Raw genomic sequence first — 17132 nt, 5'->3', positions numbered from 1 at the left:
AAACGTAATCTAGTAAACAATTATTGACATGCATTTGTTTTTCTCAAGTTACTAACAAGAAATATCAGTGTTCTTTCTCTCATTGGACCAATTCTCTGTATTCCCATAAATCAATTACAGAAGGCTTTTCAAGTATATTTTGCCTTATTTTGCTAAATTGGAAAAACTCTGAAGCCCAAGACACAATGGGTCTAATAACTCTTGTTGCATTCTCCTGTGTAAGGTAAATACTGAACATTTTGGATGAAATGATGGTAAGATTGCATATTTTCAAGATATTTTTGGAGGAAGTGACCTACTTTCCCATTTTAGGAAAAATGAATAAGGTAAAAATGATTATACACAGTGGACAGAATCTATTATTTCTTAGATCATATGTTAAAGTGTACAGAGATTATCAAAATGTTAAGCTAGAGTAAACAGAATGTTAGTAATCTTAGTTCTTGGTCTTGGCATGCTTGGCAGATAATAAATAGATTATCAAAGTATTTAGAAGGAATGCCTCAGTGTGCAAAATTAAGTCATTGCATCCTCACATGGCTCTATAGCTCTGTAATCAATTCCATTTCTCTGAAGTGAGGGGTTTTATAAAGAAGTTTAAATAAATTAGAAAGATATACTATATTTATAAGCATAAATATTCAATATTAGGAAGATATCAGTTAAGTCCCTTTTCACCATTCTTTTTCAGTGTTACACTAGAAGTTCTGGCTAGTGCAGTAAGATAAGAAAAAGAAATAAAATGTGTACAGATTGGTAAGGAAGAGATAAAACTCTCTGTGTTCTCAGATCACCTGATAATCTGTGTAGAAGATCCAAAAAAATTGACCAAAAGTACCTGGAACCAGTAAGGATTATATTAAGGCCACAAAATACAAGGTTGATGTTCGAAGGTCACTTGCTTTCCTATATACCAGCAATGAACAAATGAAGCTTGAAATTAAAAACATAACGTCATGTATATTAACAACCCCCAAAATGAAATATTAGTACTTAGATATAAATCTAACAAAATATGTAAAAGCTATAAAACACTGATGAATGAAATCAACGACCTAAATAGATGGAGAGTAATTCATGTCCTAAGATAGGAAGACCAGTATTCAGTTATGCCAAACATGATCTGTATATTCAAAGCAATTCCGATCAAAATCCCAGCAAATTATTTTACGGTCATCAGCAGACTGGTTTTAAGCTTTATATAGAGAGGCAAAAAACTCAGAACAGACAACACCTAAAATTGAAGGAGAAGAACAAAGTGGGAAGACTGACACTACCTGACTTCAAGACTTACTATAAAAGTATAGTAGTTGAGACAGTGTGGTATTAGCAAAAGAACAGACAAAATAGAAAGCCCAGAAGTAGACTCATGTCAAAATGGCCAGCTGATCTTTGACAATGCAGATGGTGTCAGAATCAATCTAGACACAGACTTTAAACTCTTCACAAAAATGGACTGTGAATGGGTTGTAGAACTAAATGTAAAACACAAAACTCCCAGAAGTTAATATAGGAGCAAACATAGATGACGTTGGGTTTGGTGATGACTTTTTAGCACCAAAGACATGATCATGAAGGAAATAATAATGTATATATACTTCATTAAAATTAAAAACATCTGTTATAAGAAAGAAAATGTCAGGAAAATGAGTAGACCAGCCATAGATTGGAAGAAAATGTTTACAAAGGATACATCTGATAAAGCCCAGTTATCCAAAACTATACAAAGAACTCCTAAAACTCAACAATAAAGGAGCAAGCAACTTGATTAAAAATGTACCAAAGACCTTAACAGATATCTCACCAAAACAAATTTACAGGTTGCAAATCAACATGTGAGAAGATTTTCCACACTGTATGTCATCAGGGAAGTACAAATTAAAGTAACAATGAGATAGCACTACACATCTATTAGAATAACCAAGATTGAAAACACTGACAGTACTAAATGCTGATGAGAATGTGGAGCAACAGGAACTCTCATTCATTGCTGGTGGTAATGAAAATGGGGAAACCATTTTGGAAGACAGTTGGTTGGTTTTTAACAGAACTAAACATTCTCTAAGCATATAATCCAGCAGTCAGGCTTCTTAGTATTTACTCAGAAGAGTTGAAAACTTACATGCACTCCAGAACCTGCATACCAATGTTTATAGCAAGTTGGTTCATAAACTGCCAAAACTTGGAAGCAACCAAGATGCTTTTCAGAGGGTAAGTGATGGAATATTATTCAGCACCGAAAATAAATGAGTTATAAAGCCCTAAAAAGACACAGAAGAGCCTTAAATGCATATTACTACGTGAAAGAAGTCAGTCTGAAAGAGGCTGCATACAGTTTGAATTCAAGTATATGCCATCCCGGAGACAATAAAAACTATCAGTAGTTTGTAGGGATTAGGTTGTTGAGATGGTGAGCAGGCAGATCACAGAGGATTTTTAGAACAGTGAAGAGAGTCTGTGATTAATACATGCTGTTATACATAGAATGTATAGTACCAAGAGTGAACTATAAGGTAAACTATGGTCTTCAGATGATTATGATGTGTCAGTGTGGGTTCATCAATTGTAACAAATATACTCTTTTGGTAGGAAATGTTGATAATCTATGGAGAAGGCAATGGCACCCCACTCCAGTACTCTTGCCTGGAAAATCCCATGGACGGAGGAGCCTGGTAGGCTGCAGTCCATGGGGTCGCTAAGAATTGGACACGACTGAGCGACTTCACTTTCACTTTTCACTTTCATGCATTGGAGAAGGAAATGGCAACCCACTCCAGTGTTCTTGCCTGGAGAATCCCAGGGACGGGGGAGCCTGGTGGTCTGCCGTCTCTGGGGTCGCACAGAGTCAGACACGACTGAAGTGACTTAGCAGCAGCAGCAGTTGATGATCTATCACAGGTGAGGCAATACATGTCGGGGGCAGGAGGTTTAGGGAAAGTATACCTTCCCCTCAATTTTTGCTGTGCACCTAAAACCACTCTAAATAATTACAGTTGTCATTAAAAAAAATCAATTCTCTTAAACTTTATCTGACTTCATTGAAATAGATTTAAAGTTGCAATGGGTTTTACATGAATGTTTATATGTATAGCAGAAGCTGTACACCTCTACATTTTCCAGCTTCCCATGTAGTTATTTTAACTAAATGATTAGCACTGGCCAGTAGAACATTATAGAAAATGATAGGCGTCATGGGTGAGCTTCAGGTCACTGAGAGTGACCATGAGGTCACAGATGAAGTAACCTAAACCTCTCATTCATTACTTGGTGGAGAGGCACTTTTTTTTAAGCCATTAAAATTTTGTGTGAACTTTTTTTTTTTTACTTATAAAGCATGGCCTTACCTATCTTGATTAATACAGCTACTAATGACAGAGGATGAGATGGCTGGATGGCATCACTGACTTGATGGACGTGAGTCTGAGTGAACTCCGGGAGTTGGTGATGGACAGGGAGGCCTGACGTGCTGCGATTCATGGGGTCGCAAAGAGTCGGACACGACTGAGCAACTGAACTGACTGAATGAATGAAAATTTATATGAAGCAGAAAAATGTCAGGAATAGGTAGCTAATTTTGAAGACCAATAAATATAAGGTGAGAGAACCGATAGATGAATGACATTGAACAGAGATTCAAAAAGCAACACAAGCATACCTGAAACTTAGTAGATAATATAGGTAGCATTGTAAATCACTGAAGGAATGCTGAGTCCATTGGCTACATACGTGAAAAAAAAAATTAATACTTACCTCATACCTTAATCAAATATTAATTGTAGATGGATTTAAAACTAAAGTGTGTACAGTAAGAATTTAAGACATTTAGGAGAAAGTTTAGACAAAGAATTTCTTTCTTAGTCAAGAAAAAATATATAAGCTAAAATGAAAAAGAAGTGTTATAGGTAGCAATGGAGAAACAGACATAGAGAATACACTTATGGACAGAAGAGGGGAGGAGAGGGTGAGAAGTATGGAGAGAGTAACATGGAAACTCACATTACCATATGTAAATTAGATAGCCAATGGGAATTTCCTGTATGTCTCAGGAAAGCCAAACAGGGCTCTGTATCAACCTCTAGAGGGGTGGGGTGGGGAGAGAGATGGGAGGGAGGTTCAAAAGTGGGGGGATATATGTATACCTATGGCTGATTCATGTTGAGGTTTGACAGAAAACAACAAAATTCTGTAAAGCAATTACCCTTCAATTAAAGAATCAACAAATTAAAATAAAAATTTTAAGAAATGGAAAAAAAGAACAGAAAAAGAAGTGTTATAAATGAGTACTTTGAAGTTGTAAATGCCTGTACATTAAAAGACCCAAAAAACAAAGTGAAAAAGAAAGACCACAGGCTAAGAAAAAGTTTTGCAAAATGTATAATAAACATTAATATTTAGCATATATGAAAATTCCTTCAGTAGATAAGAAAACATAACTCAAAAAAAAATAACAAAAGGAGATACCAGTTCATACCATCAGATTGTCAAAATTATAAAGGCTAAATAAGTACTAGTGAGAATGTAGAGGAGCAGAAACTCCCATAAAATGTGGATACATTTAAATCAGTATTGTCTCATTGGTGAGCAACTTGCTCACTTTAAAGATGTGCATAACCTATGACCCAGCAACTCTCCTTCTAGGTATATATTCTATAGAAATTCTCATACTTGTGAAGGGAGAAACTGTTTAAGGATATTCATAGTGGTTTTGATTGCAATGGCAAAAGAAAGAAAAAATTGAAATGCTCAGTGAGAGTGTATAACAAGAACTGCAAGTATTAACACAAATTTAAAAGTAAGTTGAATTTTTAAAAGCAAGTTGCACAAGGAAATAGAATGCATGATACCTTTAATACAAAGTTTAGAAATACATAAAAACTACTAAGTAGTACGTTATGAATTTGAATGCACATGTGTAGAGGTTTGAAAATGTGTGATGGTGATGAATGGGTGTAAATAAAGGGCATGAAGATGTCTATCAGAATCATAAAGTTTAAATTCAAGATCATTTTTGGGAGGGAATTTTATAGGGCTTTTCTATTGTACTTGCTGTGGTTTATGATGTTGGAAAGTGGGCTGATTTGCAAATATTTACTTCTTAAGCTGAGTAGAGGATACACTGGTGTTTGATATACATTATTCTCTATATGCCTTTTGCTAGTCTTAAAATACTTTACAAGTAAATGAAGTTTTCAGTTGAAGAATAGAAATTCAAAACAATGGGAGCCTTCCATTTTCAAAAAGAATGAAATGGTTCACAGTGGGCCAAGCTTCTCACTGAAAACAAGCAAGCCAGTGAATTACAAAATGATCTACGTAAAGGCATTAGGGATCAATGAAAGCAGTGAGAATTTAAAAGTAAAATTACAGATGGAGAACCCTTCAGAAGTGAGCCGAGGATCTGCAGTAGTCCTCTGGAGACAGTTACTAAACCTTCACACTAGTTATAAATCGTAGATATCAGCTAGACCCAAACAGAAGATCTCTCCTAGAAGCAAAGAATCTAGCAGAACTTTTTACATCCTCATTGGGCTAGAGTAACAGAAATGGAACGTGAGGCATCTCAAACACATGTAGTTTCCAACTGTGACGTTTAGTGAGTTCTGAAGCTGCTTAAGCTTTGAGCAGAACTTTTATAAAAGCAACCTGAGTTCCTTGCATCCATGTTTGGGAAATAAAGACCTGCTGTAGGTGGAGGCAAGGAGAGGTGTATGAGAACAACAGGTGAAAGCTGGAAGGACTTGAAGGGGTGTCAGATGGACTTTGATGATCTCTTCAACCACATAATGCCTAGAGTCTTTTAAAAATCCTGCATAGAGGTTCATAATAATCTAGGTTCTACCTAAAGGGAGAACCACTTAAGTGGGACAGAAAGCTAACAAAAATAGTGACAGTGGAGCAGGGCTGATGTTACAAAATCAAGGACTTAAGAGGTCTCAAAACATCAAGGGGATTCCCAGGTAGTTGTAGTGATAGCCTGCCTGCCAATTCAGAAGACGTAAGAGACGTGGATTCGATCCCAGGGTCGGGAAGATCCCCTGGAGAAGGGAATGGCAATCCACAACAGTATTGCCTGGAGAATCCCATGGACTGAGGCGTCTGGTGGGCTACAGTCCGTAGGGTCGCAAAGAGTCAGACACGACTGAAGTGACTTAAAGTAGCATAGAAAACATCATCATGCAGTCTCCACCTCAGGACATTTGTCAAAATATGAAGCTGCACAGTCAGGAGCCAAAAAACTAGATCCTAAAGATCTTTTTTTTTTTTTTTAAGGTGAATTTTTTGCTGTCTTTTAGTGCTGAGGAGACAAAGATTCATAGGAAATTCCAAGGAGAATCATGAAGGACTATCTTGTAAGAAGAAAGGAAACCAAAGTGGAGCCTGAGTCTTAGCAAAGTAGCTGCCCTCCCCTGCATGACTGTGTTTAAGGTTAATAGCATCACTCTACCCCACCCCACTGTTTCTGACTAGCAGAAGAAAGAATAAATCTTCTCTAATTGAAGATATCATCATCTGGACCCTCTACTGTTTTCTTGAAAATGTGCAGTATCTTGTATTCAAACAAAAATTACTATGGGCTTGGAAAGAAAAGATAGACCTGTGAAATTGATCATGAAACACAATAACAAGTCAGTTACTTGTGTTGGCAGGTATTCACTTGAAAATAGCTATGTTTAATATGTTATGATAGTAGAGGAAAATAAGAAAAATATGGAGAACTATAGCAAAACAGGAATCTCTCAGTAAAATCAAATAGAAACTCAGCAATTGAAAACTGACATTAAGAACTGATGTATTTAACAACAAATAACAGAACATAGGATCACAGAACTTAAGACAGGACATTAGAAGATGTCCAAGCTGAATAAAAGAGATAAAAGGGATAAACAGAAACAATTCTGAAACACAGAGACAACTAAAAGACCCCCAAAACAACTTAACCAAGGCAAAGGAATAGTGTTTTTTTTTTGGCTGTAGTTTTTGTTTGGGGTTTTTGTTTTGTTTTAGTGTTGAGGTTTTGGTTTGGTTTTGGTTGAATGCTTCACTGAGATGTGAGGAAGTTCTGATCAGAGTTATGATTTAAAGTCTGGTTCACTTCAAGTGTTAGTTTACCATTTATTTAGAAGAGAGGCTGATATTCAAGAAAAGGCAAACAAGAGGATCACTGCTCACTCCTTTCTCTCTTGTAGTGAACAGTTGAGCTGTGGTTCTGAATATGTATTCTTCACTCAACCCTGAAAATGTCCTTCATCAAACTCACTATTTTTAGAAGGTTGTCAGTCAACCCTGTTGTTACTTGAATGTGACCTTTATAAGATCACCACTTATCCAAGATATAAGTCTCCAAGGAGAAATAAAACATGCAACATGAAATAAATATTAACAATAAAAAAGAGACATTTTGAAAATGTCTAAGAAAAGACAAAAGGTCTTGGGATCGATATTTCTTAATAGAGATGGAGTTTTTCAATTTGAAAAAAAATTGTAAAATACTGGAAAAGAGTCTATATTGCTTCTCTGGCTATTTAGTACTTAAAAAATTTTTTTTCCTCCCCTTTAATCCATTTTTTGAGTTTCCTGCTCTTTTAACTACAGTTCCCATTCTAGTACATAGCCTGATATGTGTACTGAACATAAAGGGTTTGAGTGGTCGTGGTGACGTCATTTTTGGTGGCTGTTGTTAGTGTTTGACACATGTTTTCACTGCTTTCTTTTTCATTATCTTGAAATTATCTTTAATTATGCTTCTGGGGTCCTAAGAATTTGCTCAAAGGAGAAAGAATAACCACAGCAAAATGAGCTCCTAAGGTGGTCCACATACCTGTCACCTCAAAGGGGCATTTAGAATGTATTCACTTTTCCTTCTTGAAAGAAATTCCTTATCCTGCTCACTGGGTCAAGTGTCTGTGAATATTATAAATTGGAAGATTCTAGGCTTCCCTGGTGGCTCAGAGGTTAAAGCCTCTGCCTGCAATGCGGGAGACCTGGGTTCAATCCCTGGGTCAGTAAGATCCCCTGGAGAAGAAAATGCCTGGAGAATCCCATGGACAGAGGAGCCTGGTGGGCTACAGTCCACGGAGTCGCAAAGAGTTGGACACGACTGAGTGACTTCACTTTCACTTTCATAGTGGTAAGAAGTAGCTTCATATTTTTGTTTCACCTTTTCTCTGATAGTGTTTGAATCATAACACCCTAGGTGTGGAGCAGGTTGAGTGAAAAAGAAAAATCAGTATCCAAAGAAGGAGGGAAAGCCGACTTGCTGTATGGTATCACACAAAAGGAAACTTGTCAATTAATACTCCAGTCATCTCCCCAGAACCCCAAGTTTCCATTCAGTGCACTTTATTAGTAATGAAAGAAGGAGAAAAGGAGGCATGGATTATGAGTATGTGGTCCACCTTCTGGCCTTCTCAGAATGATTGTAAGATGACTTCTCTGTTTTCAGGTTTCAGTTCTTTTTCAGACTTTGTTAGAAGGGGAGAGGGATGGAAGAAGCTAAAAAGCAGAGGATAAAATAGGGTATGCTTTCAAAAGTGCTTCTCTATGTCTTCTCGTATACCCCAGATTTCTACTGGGTAAAATTAGCCAAAACTGAAACACATTTCTAAATCCTGTCTCTGTAATAGAAAAATATGAGGGAGAAGAAAGTATTGGATGGCTTTGGGGTGGTCAGTTTATAGTGTATTTCCATCTCTTCATTTTTAAAAATCATTACAAGCATTATACATAAAAATTATAATTAATGAATATGATGAATAAATAATATGACAGAGGATGTGATCTGTGACTATAATTGTAATAAAGCAAGAATGTAAAAATAAATTTAAAAAGATGGAAAAATAAGATGAGCTATAGAGTCACAATTTACTCTTGTGTCATCAAAAAGAACCTTGGCTGGTAATCATTTTGCAGTATCAAATCAGCATGTTGTATACCTTAAACTTACACAGAGTTATGTGTCAATTATTTCTGAATAAAGCTGGAAAAAAGAACTTTGTCCACTCAGTCCCAAAACAAACTCACCTCGTTTCCAAAAGTGAAGAGAATGGACAAGAAAAGCAGCATAATTGAAAAACTGTTTTGTGTTATTTAAATCCATTTGACATCTTCTTGTGCTGATATTTAATTTTCCTCATGTGCTTATAATCAGCATCTTTTTTTTGCTCTCCTCATACTAATCAAACACTCTGAAATAAACCTGGGGCTTTGGGTAGATGAATGACAATTGACAGAGTCTCCTTAGGGATATTAATCTATCTTGGTGCAGAGCAATGAGCTAAACAGAAAAAAAGAAATATTTTGATCCTTTTGGATACTATACCGAATTTAAAAAGGAATGGACCCCAGTATTAGATAAAAGAAGATTTTTGGGTCACGTTAAATGCTTGACTCTTCAACTGCGTTAGGTGGAGTTATTATTTCCTTTTGAGCTGGATTAACTATATAATCTTTGTAGTGAAACCTCAGTAGAGGACATAGAAATATTGTATAAAAATTGATTACAAAGAACACATGATGAAGATTTGTTAAAGAACTTTATAGGATTCTTTAGAAAATTATGTGATAAATGTGAGTGGAAAAAGAATAAAAACCTCAGTGTTTTACTTGGAAGATCTTCAAAAGATTAAGCTATAATCTGAAGCTTAACTTCAGTGAAATATCTACATCAATTTAACTAGTAAGGTATTTGTCAATTTTTATAAGGAAGGAGTGAAATAACATAAACAAATTCCCATCATATTTTAGGATTTAAGCAAAAGACCTTTGCTGAAACACTGAGATGATTTAAAATAAACCTTCTAAGTTATCTAAAATAAAATTCTAAGTCACTTTCTCCTATTGTAAAAAAAATGCATTGTAGACATAAGTATCATTAATTATGCATTTTTTGCAGTAAAAATGCTAGTTGGGTGATGTCTTCATATTTAAATCCCAGCCAGGAGTAAGTTGTTAACTCAGAGTCCTTTGAGACCCTCCAGTTGTCATTTCAATAATGTGGCCACCCTGACTGTGATTTGTCCTGGGTCTTAGTTCATTTGGGCTGCTATAAACCAAAATTCCACAGACTGAGTGGCTTAAGTACAATAGAAATGTATTTCTTACAGCTCTGGAAGCTGAGAGGTCCAAAATCAAGGAGCTGCCAGATTCAGTGTCTGATGAGAGCCTATTTCCTGGTTCCTAGACAGCCGGACTGTTGCTGTGTCCTCATGAGGTGGGAGGATGAAGGGGCTCTCTTCTTGTAAAAGCACTAATTCCATTCATGAGGGGTCCACCCTCATAAGTAGCTTCCAAAGGCTTCCAAATACCATCACTAATAGATTAAGAGCTTAGAGATGAAGAGGGTGAGCCTGATTGGTAAAATTACATAAGACCTCTTTTACCTAATGACCATTGTTGTTCAGTCACCCAGTCATGTCCGACTCTTTGTGACCCCATGGACTGCAGAACGCCAGGCCTCCCTGTCCCTCATCATCTCCTGGAGTTTGCCCAAGTTCATGTTCATTACATTGGTGATGCTGTCCAGCCATCTCATCCTCTGATGCCCTCTTCTACTTTTGCCCTCAATCTTTCCCAGCATCAGGGCCTTTTCCAATGACCATTAGGAATCCCTGAAACAAATTAAGTTCTGCAATAAATGTCCTTTGCCATGGGGGCCTTCTCACCAGTGTTCTCTCTCTGATTATCAGATCATCTTCCCAACTGGGTCCTAGGAATTGTATTTGAAGTTCTGCATCAGCAGGGTTTATCGTTTTCTTTTTTAATATAGGAAATTTTAATTTATGTGTACTGTAGCACTCTTCAAGCTCCATGTGAGATGAGATTCACAAGAACTGATTATACTGGAAAATGGCTTGATATTTTTTAACATCAGTATCAGTGCCAGTGGAGTTTATATAAAAGTGTGGATAGAATGGTTTCTTACAGAATCTATAATCCTGTCTCGTCTTTGCTTTAGAATCCATGAATTTGCTGGTTTTTTTTCTTTTTAAAGATAACTTTTTTTTTTCCTGTGACTAGGTAAAAGAAGAAAATATAAAATCATTTATTCTTTTATCCTGGAAAAGTTGTATTAGTATATGGAAAACCACATGTATTAATATCTTCAGAGATCGGGTTTACCTTTAGAGATATTGGTTTGGTGTTTCAGATAGCAGAAAGAAGTGACACTAGTTTTGAAGCTTGGCTGACCTGGGTAATCATCCCATCTCCCAAACTTATTTTACTGTGTGATCTTGGGCATTTCTGAACCTTAATTTTATCTTCTATAAAATAGTATTAGTAATCCTCAAATTACAAACCTGGTGTGATGATCCAAGATAGTGTGTGAAATCTAAATTTTACATAGCAACTGGCATGTAATATATATTTAGAAAAGGTTGACTCATTATTAGAAACAGTGATAGATTTTTAAGGCAAAAAGTTCAGTAAATTTAATGAAAGTTTTAAGTCATATTGGCATACATTCATAAGCATAACCAGTATTTTTCCTGATGCTTTTTAAATAAATTTAAAAGTATTCTATGTTGTACGAAATATGAGACTGCAGTGATTTGGAAATAAATTCATTTCTTTATACTCTTGATAGACACTACTACCTTTAATTGCATAGAATATCTTCATGAATAGAACTCAAGAAAGCAAATTTTATTTGATGAAGGTCTTAGGGCTTAAGATCTGCCAGAGAATTGAGGAAATTGATAGAACTTGGTATGCTTAATCACATAAAATGACCTAAATTCAAACTTCTTGGTTAGTCATTCGAAGCCTACTATAAACTGCTCCTTTCATCTTCAAACCTACCTTCTACGAATCCACTTCTTATTACATACACTGAATTTCACTTTCTGGAATTATAAATGATTTTTTATTCACTCAAAATGTAAAGCCTTTCCACCAAACTCATTATGTTCTCATTTCATTTGTTCTAAAAGACTTCTATCAAAGTCTTTCTATTCCAGATTCACTTACTAAAAGTATGTGCTGTTTCTCTAACCCCTATTATTATTTTCTACAGAGGTTTTATAGTATCTATCTTTCTGCATTGTAATATAATCATATTCCCTATATCTTATCTTTCCTGTTATTTTAAAAGTCTCATGAAAGTACTATCCATGCTCAATTAATCTTTGTGTCCCTGCAATAGTGAGCAGAGATTTTATACCTAGTAAGCCAACCATCCATATTTGCTGAACTGGTCATAATTCACATTTTTCAGGTCAGGATATAGGTATTGAGATGTTGTACTAATTGTTAAGTGATGAGATAGATAATTATTTATACTTGTTCAGTAACTAAGTTGTGTCTGACTCTTAGTGACACTGTGGACTGCAGCATGTCAGGCTCCTCTGTCCTCCACTATCCCCTGAAGTTTGCTCAAATTAATGTCCTTTGAGTCGGTCATGCTATGTAACTATCCCATCCTCTGCCACCCCCTTCTGTTGCTTTCAGTCTTTCGTGGTATCAGTGTCCAGTATTCCTTAAAGACACAGGCTGTAACTTCTTGTGTACATTTTTAATGGAGCATTACTTATATCTGTTACAGTTTTTTTTTAATTTATTTTTAATTGGAGGATAATGGCTTTACAATGTTGTGTTGGTTTTTGCCATACAAAAATGTGGATCAGCCATAAGTGTACATATGCCCCCCCTCTCTTGAACCCCCTCCCACCCCCACGCCATCCCTCCCTTCTAAGTTGTCACAGAGTACCAGATTGAGCTCCCTGTGTTTTTCAGCAACTTCCTACTAGCTATCTGTTTTACATATGGTAATATATATGTTATATAACATATATGCTTTATATATATATCATATATATATATGTTTCAGTGCTACCTCTCTCATTCCATCCCACCCTCTCCTTCCCCCACTGTGTTCACAAGTCTGTTCGCTATGTTTGCGTCTCTACTCCTGCCCTGAAGTAGATTCTTCAGTACCGTTTTTCTAGATTCCATACATACGTGTTGCTGTGCTTCATCAGTTCAGTCGTGTCCGACTCTTTGCAATCCTATGGCCTTTAGCCTGCCAGGCTCCTCTGTCCATGGAATTTTCCAGGCAAGAATACTGGAGTGGGTTGCCATGCCCCTCCTCCAGGGGATCTTCCCAACCCAGGAATCCACCTGGGATCTCCTGCATTGCAGGTGGATTCTTTACCAGCCAAGCTACCAGGGAAGCCCATATGTGTGTTAATATATGATATTTTTCTCTTTTTGACTTACTTCACTCTGTATAACAGTCTCTAGGTTCATTCACCTCACTTCCTGTACAAATAATATTGAAGAACTTAAAGTTTGCAGTTAAGCTATAACTTCAATCAATGAATTTCATATATGGAATACAAAAATAGAACTCCATTTTTAAAAGTTTTTTTTTTTTTTAATAAAAGATCTGATATCAATGTAAAGAACTTTAAGTTAAACCTTAAACTTACAGCTTCACATTTGTAATTGCCAATAATGACTACTCAGCATTTTCACAGAGACAGCAAAACATTATTGTTTCCAGATCCAGCCCAAATGTGGGTCTAACCATCATTCCTTTGTCTCACAGTAATACCTGAGATGCACACTGCAGCTCAAGTGGGGGTGGAGGTCTCTTCCACAGAGTTGGAGCTAGACTTGGAGTGTGGTTGTCATAATACATCGCCAATCTACTCTGTGATACCATTGTTTCTTGTATAAACATACAAGATACCACTGAGGCTTCTTGTATATAGCCGTTTTCAGAAAGTTGAGAGTAGAGGTGTATGTTTGGACAGGACTTTGGTATTTCTAGATTTTATGGTTATAAGATTAACAAGTAATACCCCAATATAATGACAAATGTCAACTTAGCTCTTTTGTTCGAAGCAAACTCGTCTATAAAACTTGAGAACAGGTTTCTAAAATTATTAATGGCTGGCTTTGTGCTGCCTTTCCTTTAGGATACCCTTTCCTTACTCCTTTAATCTGTTTATAATCTCCCTCCATTAGATCACCATTTATCTCAAAGATTTGATTCTGATAGGATGTTTTATACTTCATTGCAAAATGAAATCTCTTTTGGAGATTTATATGTCTCCTGAAAGAATGTAAATCCTTGGGTGTGAGGGCTGAGTTTCCTTTATCTTTGTATCTCTAGCACTTAGCACTGTGCCTGACATGTGAGAAATGTGCACTGAAATGTGTTGAATGAGGATGGAAACAAAGAAATGAGTAATTTAATTTCATTGAGTCTTATAACCATGAAATTGAAATAAATATTTAATTATGTCAGCAGATATAAAAAAAATAAAAATAAACCTTAAGGAAAACATGGTAATTGAAAAGAGATTTTAAATGCAGGTAAACTGACCAGAATCATAACTTCAAGTAATTCTACCACTCATTGTTAGAGTGGACTTTTTGGTAGAGTCCTATATCTCTTTGGTTGTTAGTTTTTCATTTTTTTTCATTTTTTATTTGAAAATGAGGATAATAGCACACAGCCTGCCTACTCAGTAGGTTGTTGAGAAGATCAACCATGATTATATATGCAATGGAATTTGTAAAATCTTGCATTGCTTGTGTATATAAATAGCATCATTGATTATAATTCACATTTCAGTCTTTTGAAAGAAAGCTTTATATCGGTGTGGGAAGGGTCCCAGTGCAACTGGACATGTCTTCTGTGTTCCTCCAGTTCTGTAAACCTTGTACTCAATAAGTGACGTGCTGTCAAGCTCACAAATTGCATTTCAGGGAAAAAGCTCAGCACTGACCTTGTGTATACTTTCCTGGTCCATCTGTATCCAGCGCAGGCAAACTTTTCTCGGAACTGTTTAGCTAAGCAGTGGCCGTTGGTCACACCTCCAGCTTTCTGGTTTTCAGGCCCCAAAGGGTCAAGGTTGGAGTTCTTTCACTGGGGCGGGAAGCAAGGCTCGTGCAGCTTCACTGGCCACACTCTGCTACACCGTGGAGCTGGTGCCCCTGGGGGACCAGCGCGTTGCTGGAGGCCAGATACTGTGTGTTCTCTCTCCTCTTTCTGCAAATAAACACTGATCACTGAGGCCTGGTGCACTGCTGTTTGACTCTGGGGCCTCGTACACTTGTCTCTTCCCCAGATGGCACTTCTCTGCCTTTCAACCCGGGCTGCACTTGTTATGTTCTGTCCTGGGGCACAACCTGACCACTCGGTGAAACTACAGCATTTTATTTATCATCATTCTGGAGGTATTTTTGTACAGTCTGTGCTACAACTTCTCTGTATTGTTGCAGATAAAGTAGATATTCAAGTAATTTTTTGGGGGAGCAAAAAAAATCCTATCTCATTTTGATAAAAACCACCCTTTGTAGTTTTGCATTAATTCCTACTGATGACAAGAGAGAGAAATGGCAGTTTTGCTTCTGAAAGCAGACTTGGCTTGGTGAAAAGAGGTTTGGTTTGCCAAACCAAAGGATATGTGTGGAGGAACGGTGAGATATGAGGTTTGTTTGGTGTTCAGGAATAGTTTTGTATTTCTGAATTTTGCCTGTGTAATGAGTGACATATGAGTAAAACAAGATGAAGGTCAAGGGGACTGAAAAGTTGGAGGAATATGAAATGACCCACTTTGCTTTCTTCATTTTCATACCTCCCTGGGTTGCTTAAAAACATTATCTATGTTGAGTAACATGGGTACAAAAACACACAATCACTGCTCTATTTGATTTTTACTTCAAGATAGTGATAAGTTGATGTGGTTGTGAATAATAGCTATGACTGGGGGTAAGTGACAGAATCTCCCAACAAGAAGGCTCCTTGTGAATTATTTTAACAGCCCTTTGCTAGTTGCTTCTCTACACCATTGATTTATGAAGAGATAGATGAGTTGCTTGCTCTCTGTTTGGCATAGACATATCTATAGAGTTTGTCTATGTGAGTAGATTGGGAGTATTAAAGATAGTTCAGGAACTGTAGAAACTGTACCAAGAAGAGGAAGAACTAATTGCATAACAAACATCAGGAGTCACATTTAATAACCTGGCATAGAGGTTTCAATAGAAAAGCGATGGATTACCCAACAGTCTCAAGAGGAGAATTTGCTGTTGAGCAGACATCTCTCTTCTTCTGGGAGAGTGAATGTTAGGATAATAAGAATAATTATAATATTCTGATAATGAGGCATAATATCATAACTAGTAAACCCAGTGGGATTTTGTGTGCCAAGGGTTTATTTATAATGGAGATGAAAAAAGAAGCCCTGTGGGGAGAAATTAAGGATGAGAAAGCAAAATGACAGAGACTGGATCTCCATATTGTAAGTATGCCAGGTTTATTTATCTATTGGTTTATCTATCTTGATTGACCTAGTTCAATAAAAGGGTTTCTTTTTGAGGCTAGGGTTTCACTCAATGGTATTAAAGTAAAAGTAGTTCCTCCTTTATTTCCTCTCTCAATTGGGGGATGAAAACTGGTTGCATATGAAATGACTTGGAAACAGTTATTTCCTAGAATTTTAATTTGAACCTGTGATTTGAAGTCTTGAGGTGATGTGTTTTAGGTGCAAGGTTATTGGCCAGGATTACTGTCGACTATTGGAAGAGTCAACAGTTTGTTCAGTAGTGTTCACTAAAACTCAGGCTGTTCTGCAGGTTTAGGTGACCTGTGACTTGCTGCTTCACAGCTCTCTCAAAGATTACTTGAAGTTGAACCTTACTGGTATTTTTTCCAGTGAGAGGTTTTTCAGGTAGACAAATACCCCTGTTTTGTGATGTTCAGCAATTTTTGTATAAGCACTGCTCAAAGGTTGCTAGGTAGGATATTATTCAAGGCCTTAGAGCATCTTATCCAATCAGTGTATGTATGCAGTGCAGCTAACTGCAAATAAGAGTTTCATGAAGGATTTACTTTTTATTGCTATACCTTGTATCATTGCAAAATCCAAATACATCAGATAAATAATTAATAACATAAAAATCTTTATTAAATTCTAAAACCTTATTGAAATATGTCAGTATAGAAGACGTATGACTTTTCAATTGCTTGTGTTTTTACTGTACTGTGGCCACATGTGTCACTTGGAATACCTAATACCTGCCTAATAAGTGCTGTGTTTGTTGGTTATCTGATACCTCGTAGAAGTTTGGGGAAGGAATTTAGTGTTGCAGTATTGAAGGATGAAATTTCAAGCCTCCTT

General features: G+C 36.5%; 1 protein-coding gene across 5 annotated transcripts in view; it reads left to right on the top strand.

Annotated features, from left to right (window-relative positions):
- The window catches only part of B3GALT1 (beta-1,3-galactosyltransferase 1), a 619500-nt gene that overhangs the window by 63715 nt on the left and 538653 nt on the right, over nt 1-17132 (top strand). For 4 of the 5 annotated variants that reach the window (XR_011569376.1, XR_011569375.1, XR_011569372.1 and 1 more), the window contains exon 1: nt 1-17132. This exon is cut by the window's left edge; it is cut by the window's right edge. The exons of the other annotated variant lie outside the window; for it this stretch is intronic. The gene's annotated coding sequence lies outside the window, so the exon portion shown is untranslated. 5 annotated transcript variants of the gene reach the window in all.

Source organism: Bos indicus, chromosome 2, assembly GCF_029378745.1.
Source record: "Bos indicus isolate NIAB-ARS_2022 breed Sahiwal x Tharparkar chromosome 2, NIAB-ARS_B.indTharparkar_mat_pri_1.0, whole genome shotgun sequence".
NCBI lineage: Eukaryota > Metazoa > Chordata > Mammalia > Artiodactyla > Bovidae > Bos > Bos indicus.
This window is presented reverse-complemented; position numbering and strand designations above follow the sequence as displayed.